The 17,788-nt window shown below is 37.7% G+C and overlaps 1 protein-coding gene across 4 annotated transcripts in view; it reads right to left on the bottom strand.

The window, feature by feature from the left end:
- The window catches only part of LOC117407327 (rho GTPase-activating protein 6-like), a 196,087-nt gene that overhangs the window by 52,815 nt on the left and 125,484 nt on the right, over window positions 1–17,788 (bottom strand). The window contains exon 1 of one of the 4 annotated variants that reach the window (XM_059028980.1): window positions 11,625–11,749. The exons of the other annotated variants lie outside the window; for them this stretch is intronic. The gene's annotated coding sequence lies outside the window, so the exon portion shown is untranslated. Of the gene's footprint in view, window positions 1–11,624; window positions 11,750–17,788 lie in introns of those variants that run through there. 4 annotated transcript variants of the gene reach the window in all.

Consider the following 17,788-nt stretch of genomic DNA (forward strand, 5'->3'; position numbering starts at 1 on the left):
ATACATGAGGAAGCATGTTTCCAGAAACTTGTTTCCAGACAAAAGTGTCCTGGTGTATGCTGGATGTTTCCATGTTTCCAGAAACAAGGAACCATGTTTCCCAGAGTAGACCACGGTTCTACTTTGAGAAACATTTTCAAGAGACATTTTTCCATTAGCCAACCAGGATAGACTCAGTCATCAATCATGTGAGCATCAGTCATCGATCATGTGACTATGCAAGATGGTGACTTCTACCGAAGATGACATGGTTTGGAATCCTGCTACAATGAACTGTTTTATTTATTGATATGTACACTGACACATTGTAGTGTCATTCTGGGTTATTCGTGGTTCCACAAGACTCAGCAGCTCCTCAAACGTGTCTGGATCCATACAAACAAAACTGGGATAACTTAAACGTAGCTCAATTAAACGATTATGGTACGCTCCTCTCTCCTCATGATTCAGGATCCACTCCCTTGTCCACAGGACTGCTGTTCCTGTGCTTCCCCCTTCTTTTACAAAGTTTTAGTGCAATTATAAGTGCAGCACCACTCAGTGTAATAAGGCTTTTGGAGCATGCAGCAGGAACGATCACATGCTTGAAAAAGTTTGCTGACAATTTTTGAAGAAACATGTTTCCTCGTTTATGCAGGGCTCTAAAAAGAGAGAAGCTCAGATGGACAGCTAATGTACTGCAGTCAACAATGATGAACTGTGCCTCATTCAAGAGCCAAAGAAACACACATCAGGCCTTCACCAAGCACATACTTTTGTAATCAAAATAAACCTCCACATGTACAAAAAATAAGTCCCCTCAGCTGAAGATCCCCAGTTCAATGTAATCCTTAATAATAATAATAATAATAATAATAATAATAATAATAATAATAATAATAATAATGTTGCACTAATAAAAGTAGTTCCTCCCAGTGGAAGTGCCTGCGTTTCACATCTGGTCAAGGAATGCCCCAGACTTGTTTATAGAAGAAGAACCGTCTAAATCCACCCTCTTGTGATTGGCTGGTTTGCTTCTGTGTCCATTTAAAATTCCAGTGGCTATATGTGTATGACTTTCCAACTGGAATTTTAATCAAGGGACTCAAATATCATAAATTATGTTAACCCTTCTCTTGTCTTCAGTGTCCTCAGAGGTGTTGAACCAATACTGTACCCAAACAGCTGTGCTTCTTTACAGCACCTTTGACACGTTTTTGTTCAGTAGATTAGTTTTTTTGACATATTGTTATATCTAGACTGCAGGACAGCAGGGGATTGATTTGTTTGCCTTATCGTTGTTTTAAACTAGAATTGATATCTCTGCACATGCACACAAACATACTGCCAAGTGACATGTACTATGGGCATGACACATTAACAAAGGTACATATTCAGAAAAGACAGGCAGTATACAAATGCTTTATGAGCACAGAAATACATTAGTACACATATTAAATTTTTGATTTACTTTGTAACAAGGTTAACAGTCATCTCATTCAATGTACAGTCAATCGGGTAACAACACTGACCTTTCTGTGAAACTGTGTAGAATACCAGAGCGGGGATGAGCACCTACAGAGGGGATTAACTCTAGACCTTTTACACCTAAACAAGATCCTTATCTCTTAAACTAAAATAACAGTTACACTAACTCAGGTCAGCAGATAATCCCTTCTAAACCTTACCAGGTTGTTTACAATCTGACCCTAGGAAAGATCACCTCCACACAAACCCTCACTGTGATTCCTCATGACAAACCAAGAAAAGGGCACACTGAATCCCAGCAAAAATGGTACATTACAGTACTGGCTTTTGAAGTAAGTAAACGTGACAGTATTTAATTTCCTGCAACAGCACTTAATGTGTGGTTAAACCACAAACTGCTGAGCTGCACATACACTGGTTTCAACAAAAAAAAATGGAAGTTGTTTTCCTTCAGAAACAGATTAAATACGTATTGAATAAAAGCATACCTGGCTGTGAATTAGTTTAAACAAAAAGTCTCCAGTTCTCCCAATAAGTCTCTGAAATCCTAGATCAGTAAAAATCACTCTCTCACTATTAAATCCTTTTTTTATACACTTGGGGACCTTTTGTTTTTGCCTTTTGCGTATCGAATGTGGTGGTCATTGTCAGCAGCTTTATAATTTGCTGGTACTAGCATTCTTATATACCATTAAGTTAACAATTTGTCAATTTTGCAAAGAAGAATGGACAAAAATTGCAGTGTCCAGATGTGCAAAGCTGGTAGAGACTTATCCAAATAGACTCATGGCTGTAATTGCTGCCAAAGGTGCCTACCAAATATTGACTCAAGGGGGTGAATACTTATGCAATCAATTATTTTCTGTTTTATATTTGTAATTAATTTAGAACAATTTGTAGATTTTATTTTTCACTTTGACACTATGGACTTTTTTGTGTTGATCAATGGCAAAAACTCCTAATTCAATCCATTTTGATTCCATGTTGTAACATAATAAAATGTGGAAAAGTCCAAGGGGGGTGAATACTTTTGAGAGCCACTGTATCGTTGATTACACTATACTTAATATGACGATAGATGATACTCCATAAATTATGTATATATTTATACTAATTATTATTATTATTATTATTATTATTATTATTATTATTATTATTATTATTATTATTATTATTAAAGCAAAAAAAAGCAACTACAATATGCAGACTGACATGTCTCAAAATCAGTTTGGGGCCGGGACACATACACATGGGGGTTGTAGAGGGGTTTGAAATAAGTGACCCAAAGCGATTTAACCTCTGAAATACCCCAGTTACTTATTCAATTTGTGTTACATTTGCAGTATGCAAATAAGAAGCTGGAATGTAAATAAGAAGCTGGCCGAATAAGAAGCTGGCGAATATTCTTTATGTTCTTTATGTAAATGTGGGTTCTGCGTCCGGAAAATTAATACTGTACTGAATAATACAGTAAGGTGTTTGAACATGCGCACTGTTTAAAATATTTAAATAATAAACAATAATTAAAATAATATTTGAAATAATAACAACAACAATAACAATAGAACAAAAACAATAAAAACTTTGTGTACATTTATTTTATTTGTTTTTTGTTTGCCATATATCTACAGTCTCCCCCGCCGTTACGGTACAGGCTGACTATCACCCTTTCATGACACAAATAGCAAGTATTTTCAAGTTTCATTTTCCATTTTTTTAACTGGAGTTAAAAAAAAGAAAGAGGTGTAATTTCGAACCACAGACAATTTTTTTTTTTTTTTTTTTAAGAAACCAATAAACAAAGTTATGGTAATTTTCACCAAAATTCCAATTTTTCAATTTTTTAATTGTGGACGAAAAAACGGAAAAATGAAAACACGTGACCATATTTGATTTTTTTAATTTTCAGAAAACGTAAAAAAGTAAAAAAATAACTGATAAGCATTACGCAGACCCCAGTGGAAACTGCCACATTAAGCAATATATATATATATATATATATATATATATATATATATATATATATATATATATATATATATATATATATTGCTTAATGTGGCAGTTTCCAAGGTTAATAAGTACACATTAATTGTACTTAAGACTCCCACTGGTATTTTCATTAATTCAATTTTGATGAGCTCGTAGGTTACAGATGCTAACCGTGTTTAAGGCTAGTTAAAGTGGGTGCTGCTCTGTACTTTTATTATTATACCAGGAGATAGCAGGGCACACCTCGAGTCCCCAGGGGCGCCAGGTGGCCAGCAAGCCACATTGAGAGGCACACATGTCAATCCATTCAGAGTATTAGGTCTATATTTTTAAACAAAATCCTGTCTGTATTCAGATGTTTTTAGATATAAACAACTCATTAGAGTTTAATCTGTTTATAGTTCTGTCATCTGACAACAGAACACTATAGTTTTTTTCATGAGAAAAAGGATAATTGCCGTAAAAAATATAGCTGTCTAGCAACATTACTGACAATATGAAAATGATGTGCAAAACACGCCATTCTTTTATATACATAGGACACACGCACCTCAGGTGTTTTTTGGGATATTGAGTTTCATTCCAAAAGCATTACATCATTTGAAATTTAATTTAATCCTTACTATATATAATAAACAATTGTCTATTGTTTATCACATTGTTATGCTTTTACCACTGTAAGGTACTGCACGATTCAGTGAAAACACAGTCCATCTTCCATTCCTGCGTTTTTTTCTTGCAGGTTGATGACTAAGCTCACCATCAGGTCCATATTCACAAGTAAGAGGCCTTATATGGGAACACCTTTCTTAGAGCTACATTTTATAGATTTCTATTTTTAAGCGTTACTGTTTACAACTTCAAAACATGGCATCTGGTTCAGAAACAAAAAATGGAACGCTTTTTGTATCTTTCCCTCTTTAACCAACCGCCATGACAATCATTTTATTGAATATGAAGAGCATTTTACATTTCAGGTAGAAAGCCAAAAGTAACTACTGGAACTCTACAAAGAAGGTTACAGACCCTTACAGCTGAAGCAAACTGTGCATATTACTAGCTTTTACGAGGAACGTTTTATGAGAAGCACTAAACCAACAGTTAATAAATTACTTATGTGAAGTCAACCCAATGCTATCCACATCTGTATGCAATTACAATGTCATCTATACATGTCAAAACCAAAAGATTAATAGTTTTTTTTTTTATATATATATATATTGATAAGATCATTTTTAATATAATTTGGTGTAGTACTTGCATTTACTGACACCAATTTTAAGTTTTTAGCATGCACTGAATAAGTCCTACTTCCCTCCCTTACAGCCTTATAATAAATTGACAGAATTAGCAAATAGCTGATTACTGTAGATACAAGAGAACTTGGGATCTGGTGGCTTTTTACTAGAGTTCTAGATTTATTATGTTCTCTTGCCAACAAACAGCAGCTTTTAGCATATCAAATCACAACATTCATACACATTCCCCAAGTGAATTCATTAGTGTGGAAGGGTGGTGGCCAATTCACTGACACACACGGGAGACAGAAGTTTTATTTGAAAACACCGCACTGGTGCCCAGTTTTATTATTTTTGATGTTTTTCTTTTAGCCCGCAGAGGGCGCTGTTGTCCGTGGCCTGAGTACCGGCAACAGTACACAGGACCACATGAATACCAATACTGGTAAACAGTAAAAAACTGGCGCACTCATAGGCGCTCAAAATAATAATGAAAACAAAAGGCGAAATGAAAAGGTGCTGCTTACGCAGTGCCCCCACTGCCGCTAAGCCGGTCAGCTCGGGATCTCCGTCCTACACTGTTATGCACTATACACTGGGGTGGCCAAGGTTCCCCTATCCCTACACACGTCCCCTTGGGTACATAACAATAGAGTTTAATAAAATGGTTTATTTATTGCTGGCTCTTTTCCTCAGCCGTGCTTGCCTGTTTTGGTCGCTCGCTCCAACCACTGGCCTTCTCAGCCAGCGTCTCTGTGTGTTTCCAATCACGGCCACCCGAATGCACAACCAAGTGCAGTTCTTATGGGCCAAGCAATCCCCCAAGGCCCGCCTCTTAGCCACTCAGAGAGGGAAAGTCAACACACCCTCTTCCCCACCTCTCTGTGTCATTGCCATGACTGACAGGCGGATCTTATGAGACTGCTGCCCTCTTCCTGCAGAACCATGGATATGCCAGATAGTCAGCACAGATCTCCTGTTACAATTAGTTAGAGAGTCTCAATGCTATTTCTAGAAAAGGGATGCAACAATAACTGTGACTCTGAGTTTCTCTGAGACTCTGGTATCTATAAACTAGTCCGTACCCAGTCTTTCTTTGCAAGGCCACAATACAATGATAGCACTGATTCGACGTGACGATATGTGTAATGCGATATGTGTAACTGAACACAACATGTGCTACTGCTGCCGCTGCTCAGTGGTCGCTTTTATAAGTGCTGTTCCTACCAGAAAATGACTTGTGGAGCCTAGTAATAGCAGTACTTCCAAAAATAAATTCAAATTTAACCCAGAACCCAGTGTGGACCACAAAATGGTCTTGTATATTAACGTATGAACTGTACCATTCCTGTGAGCTGTCAACATGCAGCCATCAACACAGCTGCAGATCAAGTCATCTGTGTCACAATAAACTCGGTTTTCCTCTTTACAAGTTTCGGATCTCCTTACTGATAAGGAGGTACTGTATGTGAACTCAATTTGAGGGTTTTATTCTGCTTTTATTTATGATCATTACTGATGCATTCAATTGGCAATGCAGGGACGATATATTTGTAGCCAATTATCAACAAAAAATGTGCAATTTCCATTGTTCCAAAGCATACAAGAACATTTTGGACATGTAGAAATAAGAACAGGTATATTTTTACAAATGTACTAAAGAAAATTGAAAAATCCATGCGTAATGTGATACACAGACTAATAAGCATTTCCTTGTTTTCTACACATTTGCTCTGTTTAATACACATTTGCACTGGGAGGCACGTTTTAAACAGTCTTAAAACTACAGTAGCAATATATTTAAATGTACATTACTATTATTATTAGTAGTAGTCGTAGTAGTCGTATTATGCGTAGTACAATATCAAACATCTTTCAAAGTCTTGCTTACCCAAGTGACTACAACTGACTGCATATTATAGAATACTGTACATGTCAGGCTGTTATAGTATTAGGATAACAAATTAATCTGTCATGGTAAGGCCAAATCATTTTGACACAGAGTAAGTATGTGCTACATCTCACAGGCATTTTCATTTTTTCTCCAAACCCTGCATGCAAGTCACTAGAATATACCCAGATGTGTACCATGCAAACGACTATTATTAAAACAACTTTGAGGCTTTTTGTGTTTAACTATAGTAACATGTTGTTTGTACCATATTTGTAATACTGCTTGTTTACATTACGATTGGCTGTTTGCTAAATAAATACACTTTAACTTAACCCTAATGGCTCTGCGTGGCTGAACCCCAGCTGGCTTCTGTTTGAAACAAACATGAATTTACAAATACAATATACCCTTTTATGGCGATCAGTAGAGGACACATTCATCCAGTTCTTCAGAATTTATGTTAGTGCATTACCTCACTGCTTCAGAGAGTTGTCTCCACACAGCAGCTGTATACTTGCCAGCTTGTAACTACACTGGGTGGTCATTAGAGATCAGTATGGTTATCTGACATTTATTATAAATCCCTCTGTTGTAGCATGTCCCTCTTATCTCAACATGAAAGTCAAAAAAACTAGGAAATTTGACACATATAGATTTTCAATTTTTGTCGGTTTGTATTGTACTATTTTTGGAAAGGATTAAACACCTGCTGATTTTACAACATTAGAATCAAACAACATTCAATTATTAATTACATTTTCTAGAGGTATGGTATGTATGTGTTTTCAATTCAGCACATTTTTTTTTTACCATTAAATTTTTACTATCGGCAATTTGCAAGTTTCAAACACAACCCAGCTAATGGTCATTAAAATTGTAATGAGAATGTTAGAATACAAGAAATGCATCATAGAAGGGCTGAGAAGGGTAGATTTGGCTTATTGCAAAATAGTTTAGGTTCCTCTTTTCATCTAATTTTTATTCCATCTTATTCCTAACAATAGCTACGTTCCCATCAACAAGACAAACACATTTCTGGCAAACTTGCCAAATTTCTCACAAAAATATTTGCAAATCTTATCATACAAAAACAGGTTTCCATCAAACTGGATTCAACAAACAGCTGTATGTAACAACGTCACAAGTTATTCACGGAACAGGAGCAAGGACTGCGAGGAATAAGACCTAGGACTTGAGAAGGAACTATGTGCTTGAGACTTTAGAGTTCCCCTTGGCTCTTGGAGAGCCGCCCTCACAGAGGTGAGACTGAACCGATCGGCCTCCAAGCCTGGAAAGCAAGCATCACTTCAAGGGGAAAATGAAGAGAAGGATAGAGGATACATTTGAGAAGACTAGAAGTACCCCAACTAACAAGGAATGCCTACGCTTCAGGAGACTAGCAAAGCTAGACCTCCGAGACAGAGCCACGCGGGGAGACAGGAATTGTCACCCGCTCCTAAAAAACTAAAATAAAATAAAAAATTCACAACCAAAGCACAGAAAAAGAAACAATGTCAACAAATAAATGCATATAACAAACAGAGAAAACAACAAGTGGGGTCTGTTGTAATGTGTGACATTACACAAATGCAAAAAAACAGAGAGAGAATGAGTGTCCGACCCAGGGCTTAAATAGGGGGTTAATTAAAACAGTGGCTTAATTGATAGATTGGCTTGATTCCCTGAATAACACCCAAAGTTTAAAAAAAAATCATTTTCTTGATCCGAACAAAAAAAAAATGCATTTCCATCCATTTTTTTCTATTTGCTCACTAGACTAGCGTATAAACTCTAATGTATAACCAACCTCACCGACCATTCTGGTTATATAACGTGTAGCTGGACACAAGAAGGAACGACGTATTTTCAATTAACTGAAATTGGACAAATGTTGATATATATGGCTTCAATTAATGCCATGCACATTTGGAGAAGTGAACGTCCTTAACCCTTAGCGGTCCTAGGTCGGATCTGGTCCGACATTGCAATTTTCCCTTTCCGGTCCAATGTCGGACCCTGTCCAACATCATCAAAAAGACGCAAAAAACAGGTCTCTAGTCGTTTTTTCTCCGGAAAAACCCGAGAAAACCATTCAATGGCCGAGTGAGACCGATAGGAGCCAAGAGAAGCCGAAAAAAAGGGGGGCGTATCTGAGGAATACAGATAGCCCCGGCACCACATAGATAACATGGACATAAACAAACAAGATAGCTGCTTCTGCATCCAGCGCTCAAAGAATATCACAGACATTTGCAGAGCTTTTTTTAGATGTTATAGTAATAAAATAATGACTTGGAATGCATTATTGAGGAGTTTGGTGATAAAACGAGTGATCAGGAGATGATTTATCGGTATGCACGACTATGAAGAGGTATGTGAAAAATACAGCGAACAAGGGGTGGGGCTGGGCTGGAGATGGAACCTGTTTTACTGTGAAAAAAATACTTTTAAACAGCGCGTCTAAAATAAACTGCGCGTGTGAAAATAAATTGGACCTGACGCACCTGAGACTCGCTGAATAAATGGACCGCTAAGGGTTAAATATAAGTTAATGCCAACACCTATGTTAAAGTAGAGTACAAAATCAAATATGCTTGAAACCAAAGTTCTCTCTTAGATAGGGCCAAACGGGATTGTTCTTTAAGTTCATAATTACAGAGGGGGAGTCATTTGAGAGCCGGCATGAAGAAATAAAAACAGAGCATGCACTTTTTAGTTGGATGGATGGTATATTTTTAGCGACACTGGAATACAACACGTATGAACCATGAATAAGCTAGGTTAAAGGAACAGCTCATTATCACCAATTTTGTGAAGCCTGACTGGATTAGGTTTATATTTCAAATATGTGATGTACAGCCTCAGGTATGTAGAAGAAACCACTTTCCAGTAAATTTTGTAGAATCTCCTGCTGACACTTGGCTTTTTTTCAGTTGACTATCCACTACACATTTTGGGATGCGGTATATATTTGTGTTGACATTAGAATATGGCACAGCATATCTACTATGTCGAGGTTTGGTCCTACTCTGTCTAAACAGAACTGTATATTGTTTTCTGCATTCCACACAGCTTAGTTTTTGAGAGATTGAAAATATCGGGTGTTTTAAACCTGATGAACAACCACACAGGTTTCAAGCATCTCAAAATATTTTACACAAGCCTATGAGATGCTTTATGGTTACTGCCCATAATACTTATTTCTATATTTTGGTTGGTTAGACTACCCGGTGCCAAATTTGCTTCCGAATGTGTTTAGTTTAGTATTGTACAAGTTCATTGTGGATATTGAAAGGGGGGCTAGTGAAGCTAATACTCCTAATGTGAGCCAAATACGTTTGTTTCATACATAGACGACTATCGGTTTGTCTTTCTTACAATGTTGGCTTGAATCAGCCCAGCTTAATCCTTTTCTAAGTTTAATGTTAGTAAGGTTATCCATTACCAAGGCCTGACATAAAGTTTACGGAACCCAAAACATTGTCTTAATCAGGTTCAGACAATGTCATAAAGAATGAGCAATTGTACAGCTTTTTAGAAAAAAAACAAAAACAAAAACAATGAAGCTAAGTAGACAAACGTTTCTTATTTTACCTTATATATTTTCTTCTGTAGCGATCATAACCATTTATGAACCCTTTATTGATATTATGACCATAAGGTAACACTTAATCAATGTTATTCAATGGGCTTAGTCATGTTTACAATGTTTTGTTTTATTTAGCTCCACAGATATTAGAATCACATTACAGATATTACCACGTGATTGCATTGATATCTTTTTAGAAATAAACTGTTATGACACAAAATATGTGCTTAAGGCAGCTACTGTATGGCAGACAGAACAACAAAAACAAAGTACCATCTGTTGCTGAATGTATGGTACAGCCTCTACACTAACAAAACATGATGTGTACTTTCTGTAGCCTCCACTAAACACATGACAAAACCATCAACAAAGTCAGAACCAGGCTGTAACCATGCACTCTTAAAGTGAAGACAAAAAGAAGCAAGTTTGAGGGAACATAGGGCTTGAGGTTGATTTTTTGAGAAACTAAACCCAACCTGCACGTGACAGAAAGACAATGATTCTTGGTGGTAAATCTCTCTCCCCAACTGTGAGGGCGCTAAGTAACAGGAACAGAGTACCCTGGACTGTTTGGCCTGACATTTCATTCCCAGGGTTAAAAGGAAGTCATCTAGAGAGGGGGCGGACTCATCGACCTGGAAGGGAAATGATCTGGCAGCTGTGGATTGGAGGAGTGGCTGCAATCGTTTACCAAGGGGTCATGTGTGACGGTATAAACAGGGGATGAAGTGACATAATCTGTTCCTTCATTTTGGTTAGAAAACAAACTCGAAGGACCTGTGATTTGTGTGTGAAAAATGTATCATGAGGTGTTTGTTTGTTTTGTCTCCCATTGTGTCTTGTTATTAGAAGACGGCTAACACGTTCTCGAGCTGTCGCCAAGGGCCAGCACAAACCCAGGACAGCACTGCACTTGTATCACGAATAAACTGTATTTGTACCACGAGCACTAATTCACTCACTAACGGACTTGTGTATGTGTTTTGTGTTTCATGTGGGTGTATAAAGAACGGGACAAACCCGGGGATTACAACTCAAGTAATACACACTGCTGTAAGCGCAAAAAAAAATTAAAATTTCCATCAGCCGAAGTGAGGATGATGACCAAGCTCCTCAACCAAGGCTACAATTTTTTTTTTTTTTTAAATCTATAAGGCTTTGTCTGACCTGCCTGACACTTGCAGCATCTGCAACCACCACTGGGGCTTCAAGTTCAGCATCTGCTTCCCTCAGACCCTGCAATCTTTTCTCTGTAATTTCAACATCACATCCATTATGGAGAGCTATGTTATGTAAAACACAACAAGCCAGGGTGATATTTCTAACCTTCTGAGTAGTGTACTGTAGTCTTCCCCCAGAGACATCCAAACATTGGAATGGCATTTTGAGGATTCCAAATGTTCATTCCATTACAGTCTGAGCACATTTAAAGGTAAGGTTATACCTCTGTTTGGCAGGGTCGTGGGGTTGAGCAGCGGTGTCAGTAGCCACCGCTTCAGTGGATACCTGTTGTCCCCTATCAACCAGCCTCTCATACAGTGATCCCGCTGAAACGCAGCTGCCACCTGCGAATTAGCGAGGATAAACAAGTCATTAGCTGAGCCAGGATGGTTTGCATACACATTTGTGATGTAGTTGTTGGCATCACACACTACTTGCACGTTGACAGAATAGGTCCCATTACAATTTATGTAGCGGTGCCTGTTCTGTGCTGGTGCACGTAGCTGCATGTGTGTGCAATCGATGGCTTCCAGGACACCAGGAAACCCATATCTCCCAAGAAAACCCAGCTTTGTATTTTGTTGCAGCTTGTGAGAGACAGGGGAAATGGATTAATTCTCCTGTCCGCTTTACTAAAGCTGCAGGTACATCTCGCACTGCACATGATACAGCCGACTGGCTCAAGCCTGCAGTATAACCCACAGCACGTTGGAACGAGCCAGTGGCATAAAATGTTAGTGCAGTGGATACCCTCAGTGCTACAGACAAACAGTGTGCTCTCCACATGTCTCCTTCCAGGTCAGCCTGAAGCAGTTGGCAGATGTCTGTTGAGGTGAAATTGCTGCATACATTGTGTGTCAGACAGATGACTTCTAAATATTTGGGGACGTCTCCTCCTCCTCTCTCTTTGTCTGGCCACGTAGAAATCCAGTGCGCACTCCATACTTTTTTTATTTATTTTTTCTCTCTCTCTTTTCTTTGCCTGCTCCCATGGTAGTTTCAGCGGTATTTATAGTCGTCCATGTAATTTGCGCACAGTTTAGATCTGTTTTTCACATGTCAATTTAAGCGCAAACGCTAACACTGTTGATGGTTTGCTAAATCGCTGCATTTGTATGTAAATGAGGACACTCCCCTAAAGTTCAGCACATGACCAGCGCTAACGCTGACTTTCCGGGTGGGTCCTAAAATATAGGTGGGCAAAGTCTGTTTGCGCTTGATTTTGGTGAGCTAACTGTCCGCAAAATTGTTCTGCGATTGCCTTAGGGGTTCGCGAACTTTGATAAATAGGGCCCATAGTGTTCTGATTATTGAGTGTATAGATGATTCTTCCCAGTCCTTGAAAAAATATGATAAGATCTTGTGGCTGAAATTCGAACTTTCTTAAATGTCATTCGCTTGATTACAGCTACAGCACTCAGCAGTCTGTAATTACTATTTAGAAGCTGCAGTGTTAACATATGTAGAGCAATTGTAGAGCAAACAACCCCTTTGACTACCGTGCAGTAAAATTATACCTCAAGGGCTCTAGGTTTGGCAAAGATCAGCTTCATCCTATCCTAGTCATTACACAAAGGTTTTACAAACCAGAAATAATCACTCACCAACAAAGGTTAGATGCTTTGGTATATGTGCCTTGAATTCTATCTCAAGTAGCCTACCCTTTCTGCAAATGTTCCAGTTGGAATGGACAGCTTGGGTGGGCTCGTTCACATTAGGTTAAACATATTTTGGAAACCTCCTATATTGTGGTGATTGGTCAGCAATCACATTGTGGGTTGGGGAGGTGAAGTGCTGATTTAATGAAAACTAAACTGCACCTTAAATACCTTGTTTGCCTTCATTATGTAGCCACCTTGCTATTAAAAGGTGTGCCTCTTTGAAAGATTTGTTCTTCCCTATGATTGTGGGTCTGCCATATGGACATCTATCCAAATTACAAGAAATTACATTAGATCAAAGCTGGCTGGAGTATTTGTGTCTCACTTACTAACCACCAATCAATCCAGCCCTTCAGTTTCATTTAGCACCAAGTTGGTCCAATGCCAATGCATACTGATGCCGTATGTTAAATTCTGCTTAGCTGTCAATGTATACACAACACCCTTCAGATGCACGAGCAAACAAACTTTTTAGAAAAATATCCACCCTTGTTAACTGGCACTTTAATTCCTTGTGCCATCACAGAGAGGCCCTTCAAATGGGGGTCACTTCACATCAGATAACATAGCTATCAAAATGGAACCTCTGCTGTGCAACTTAGAGTATAGGAACGTTTCTGATCACAATAGTAGAAGTAGCAGCAGGACTGTGAAATATTTAACAGCTATGAATATGGACTACCTTTCCTGACACTACTTTCATAAAGTTACTAATTCAATGGAATTAGAGTTATGTGAGTTGATTTGATAGCTAGTTTGAGGAGAGTTTGTGAGACAGTAGTGACTGTTTCTTGGAGTGGTGTTCCAAGGTGAAGGGGAGTTAACTGAAGACTCCTTAACCCCCAAAAACTAATCGTGTCCACGGACTTAATTTGCACAAAAACTCTAATCATATCTCATGGGCTTGAACTTGCAGTGTTTTTTATTTATTTATTTTTTAAAAACATGATTTTGTAACCAAATTGTTCTTTATACAGAATAACTTTTGTTGTTTTGCTTGAAAAAATAGCTTTGCATTTTAAAAATATTTAAATCTTAGCTAAAGTGCTCTGTAGACTAAAATTCTCATACTGTAAGGTTATTTCACTAGGATAACTTTTACTGCGTAAATGAAAAAAAAAAAAAAGATCTACCATTATTAGTTTGGCTAGTTCATACACAAAAACATACTACAGTATGTCAGAACTTAAGCAAGGTTACAGTGTCAACACACAGTATAATACTGAAACATAACTGCATAACATAATTTTTGTAAGGATGGGCATGTTTGTTTTTAGGTGAAATGCCAGAATCTCTACCCCCATATTATTATTCAGCTTCCTGTGTGGCTGTGACAAGTGTTCATTAGGTTTTGCTTTTTCTGGTATAATAAGTTCAATAGGCATGAATGTTACTCAGAGCAAAACAGAACCATTATTAATAGCAGTAACAGTGGCAGTGTACACTTTTTTTTAATTACTATTACTATTATCTACTTTCAGTTACTTATTTATTTTCTTTGAACAGTAAACTTCCCAACAGTTTGGTTGTGAGTGCTTGGTTGAAAACAAACAGCAGTAGTTAATACAGAAAAGGTGTAAGGGCCTGTCCTGAGAGATAGAGTCACAATAAAATGTAAGCCCGGATCACTGTCTCTGCAGACTGCTTGTCTAGACGAGAATGGCCTTATAACTTTCATGCACGTACTGTCTTGAGTGGTTTAAAGACAAACATAAAACATGGCCTCCTGGGGAGGAAGTTAACAATGTTCTCAAATAGCTTCCAGCACTGTCACTGCTGCACATGAACACATTGGGAAAGTGGGGCAGAGTGGAAGGCTTCAGTGTAGATCGAGGTATAGTTGCCCATACTGTAGGTAAATCATCAGTAACTTAATAGTTATCAATCAGAGACTTTGAAAACACTAAGACAACATTTTGGCTAGTGCCATCTTCAGTGTACTGTCTGTGGTGGTATTTTTGTATCAGTTAGGAAGCGGTAGCCCCTCTCTGTGACAGTTATGTATAAACAGTAACCATCATTATGATTTAATCTGTTAATGGTGGATGATCAGTAGACAGGTGTGCGAAAAGTGGGCAGGATAGAACGGTAACTACGACAAATAAATGGAAAATAGAATTAGATTAGGTAAGGAAGATCTTTAGGTAGTGGTGTGATTGATCGTTTTTTTATTCTATGGGGATAATTCATCAAAAAAATATTTCTTGCACTTTTAGTTTGCGACTGTCAGTTGTCCTTGCAGGGCACAGAGCTAGTAATGTTTATCACCAAAAAGGAAACTGTTGATCTACAGGGGTTTGCTATAACAAAACTATGATTACTATGCAGCTAATGGCAGAAGATTTGTTTTTACTGCAGTGCATTAAGAAACAAAACTACTGGGACAATAAAATTCAAAGCAGCAGGAAGGAAGTTAAGTTAGTCTCTGGCCGGATGAGAACATAAATTCAGTTTCAAAAGCACTTACACAGGAAGCAACACATGTTGTTTTCTGCTCCACTGTCTCAATTAAAACTGACACTCTTCATGTCCTTATAATGATATGATGTGGTGATGATTGTGCTTGTCACTTACTACTGCATTGATGTCTCCAAATCCTTCATTTTATCATTGTTAATCGTATAAGAAATCACAGTACAAATTATTATCCTGTGTAGAGAACTATAAGTTAAACAATACATTTAAAAATGTTTTAAAGAAGTCCCAGAGGATGATCTTCATTGATTTGTAGTAAGTTTATATATATCTTGGAACAGGTGAAATGGTGCCTCGTATTATAAAATATGCCATTTCATACAGTTTGAGCAGCTGTGCTGTTCTCACCCAAACTGCTCGAGATAGCATTGCTTATACAATAAGAGATACCCTACACACAATTTATTAGTTGTCAAGAAAATGAAATCCGTAATCAACACCCCTCCCTCCTCAACCAGTTCAGCATAACAAATTATCAATTGAAAGGAGATGTGTTTAAGATCACAAAGGTCATCTGTCTGTCTTTGAAATGTGGCAGAACATGCAGTATGTAGTCAATGTGTGTCAAGATGAATGAAGAGCGAACAGACACTGTAGAAAGGAGGATAGGTCAATATAAAGCAAGGTAGCAATGCTGCTTTCGGAGTTTACAGGGACAAATACCTCCACAACATGAATACTAAAAGGTACTGAATACATTGGTAAATAACTTGGCAGGTAATGTGAAAGTGTTATACCTTAATAAAAGCAGCCCCCGTGTTTATGTCATGCATTTCCTCTGATTTTAAGCTTAACCATGTGTTTTACCATGCTTACTTGTCTGGTATTCAATATGCCTGTATGATAAATTGATAGGCTCAATTTTACTATGGTACTATACATCACAGAAAACAGTTTTTGAAAACTGAGATCGGTATTATTACCTGGGAACTTTGTAATAATGGGATCTCTTACCATAACATTTCCTTTATAATAAACTGCAACCCACACCACTTAGACTATAACATCTTGAAGACATATATGCATGATATTTATTAATGCATTGGCTTTAGTTTTATGCTTTTATGACTATTTGAAATGAATAACATTTGTTAGCAAAACAAAAACAAGATGGATCTAATTGTGATACAGCATGTGGTTATATCAAGCAATCAGCTCCATACCGTAACTGTACATCCCTCCCATTAACAGCCCTGTTTCATAAAGAACAGTTCAAATTCACTGGGTTTATTTTTACTGTATCCTAGACCCCACTGTACACAAACATCGTTAATAGGAGGAAGTTGAGGTAGCTTAGCACATTATGACAATCTCACTACTTCCTGTTGAGACATTTTTCTGTACATTTTAATTGCAAAAATGACAAAAGCTTGCTCAACCGAGCTGTGAAACTGGAGGTGTTTAACATCAAGGAAAAATCATGGGGTCGCTTTGTAACATTTCTACATAAGATAATAACACTGTGAAATGAGGTCTGCAAAATATCAGGTTTACAGATTGTAATGTGTTAGCATTAAGAGCCACACAGGTCACTAAAGTATGAGGACAGATTTCAAGCCACTGAATCACAGTAGCAGGGCACCTTGGTCTTTCCAGTTCCAGCTATGTCATTAATTGTTGACCAAGTATTTTCCATTACATTGCCCAAGGAACTTCACTATCACATCACTGCTAACCTGCTGCAGCTAAGCATCCCAATGTGTGTTCCAGGGAAAACAAAACAAAAAACCCAGTGATAAACACCCTGTCAAGCAACGTTTCACTTGCTTTGATGGGCATATTTGTTTATTTATCAAATCAAAACATTACCGCATGCCAGATAGGGTCTTCAGTGTAACTGTTACAGTTTAAACAGAAAAGATTCTTTAAAAAAAATAATAATAATAATACAGGTATTGGTTTTCAAGTAAGATAAACACAAAATTTGTGAGGAAAGCCATTTCCAACTTTGATGTCCCTCAGTGGGACTTGCCTAAATAATCTGAAAATCTGGCTTTTGTAATGTAAAGAGGAAGTCTGTCAAATGTATCTGAAGATTAGTTTGGTGGTTTGTGATTCAGGAAAGCCCCATTGGTTCTCAGGACTCTGTGGCTGCCACTCCCCTGCCTGGGAGGCTCTGAGCCTGTAGGAATTGCTTAAGAGAAACAACATCTGACAGCCAAAGCGAAAGGGTTTCTCAAAGACAGCATATGAGTTGTTCAAAAAAAGAAAGACATATAAAAACACTGCACACATGCGTTATGGGTTTTAC

Source organism: Acipenser ruthenus, chromosome 8, assembly GCF_902713425.1.
Source record: "Acipenser ruthenus chromosome 8, fAciRut3.2 maternal haplotype, whole genome shotgun sequence".
NCBI classification, from domain to species: Eukaryota; Metazoa; Chordata; class Actinopteri; order Acipenseriformes; family Acipenseridae; genus Acipenser; species Acipenser ruthenus.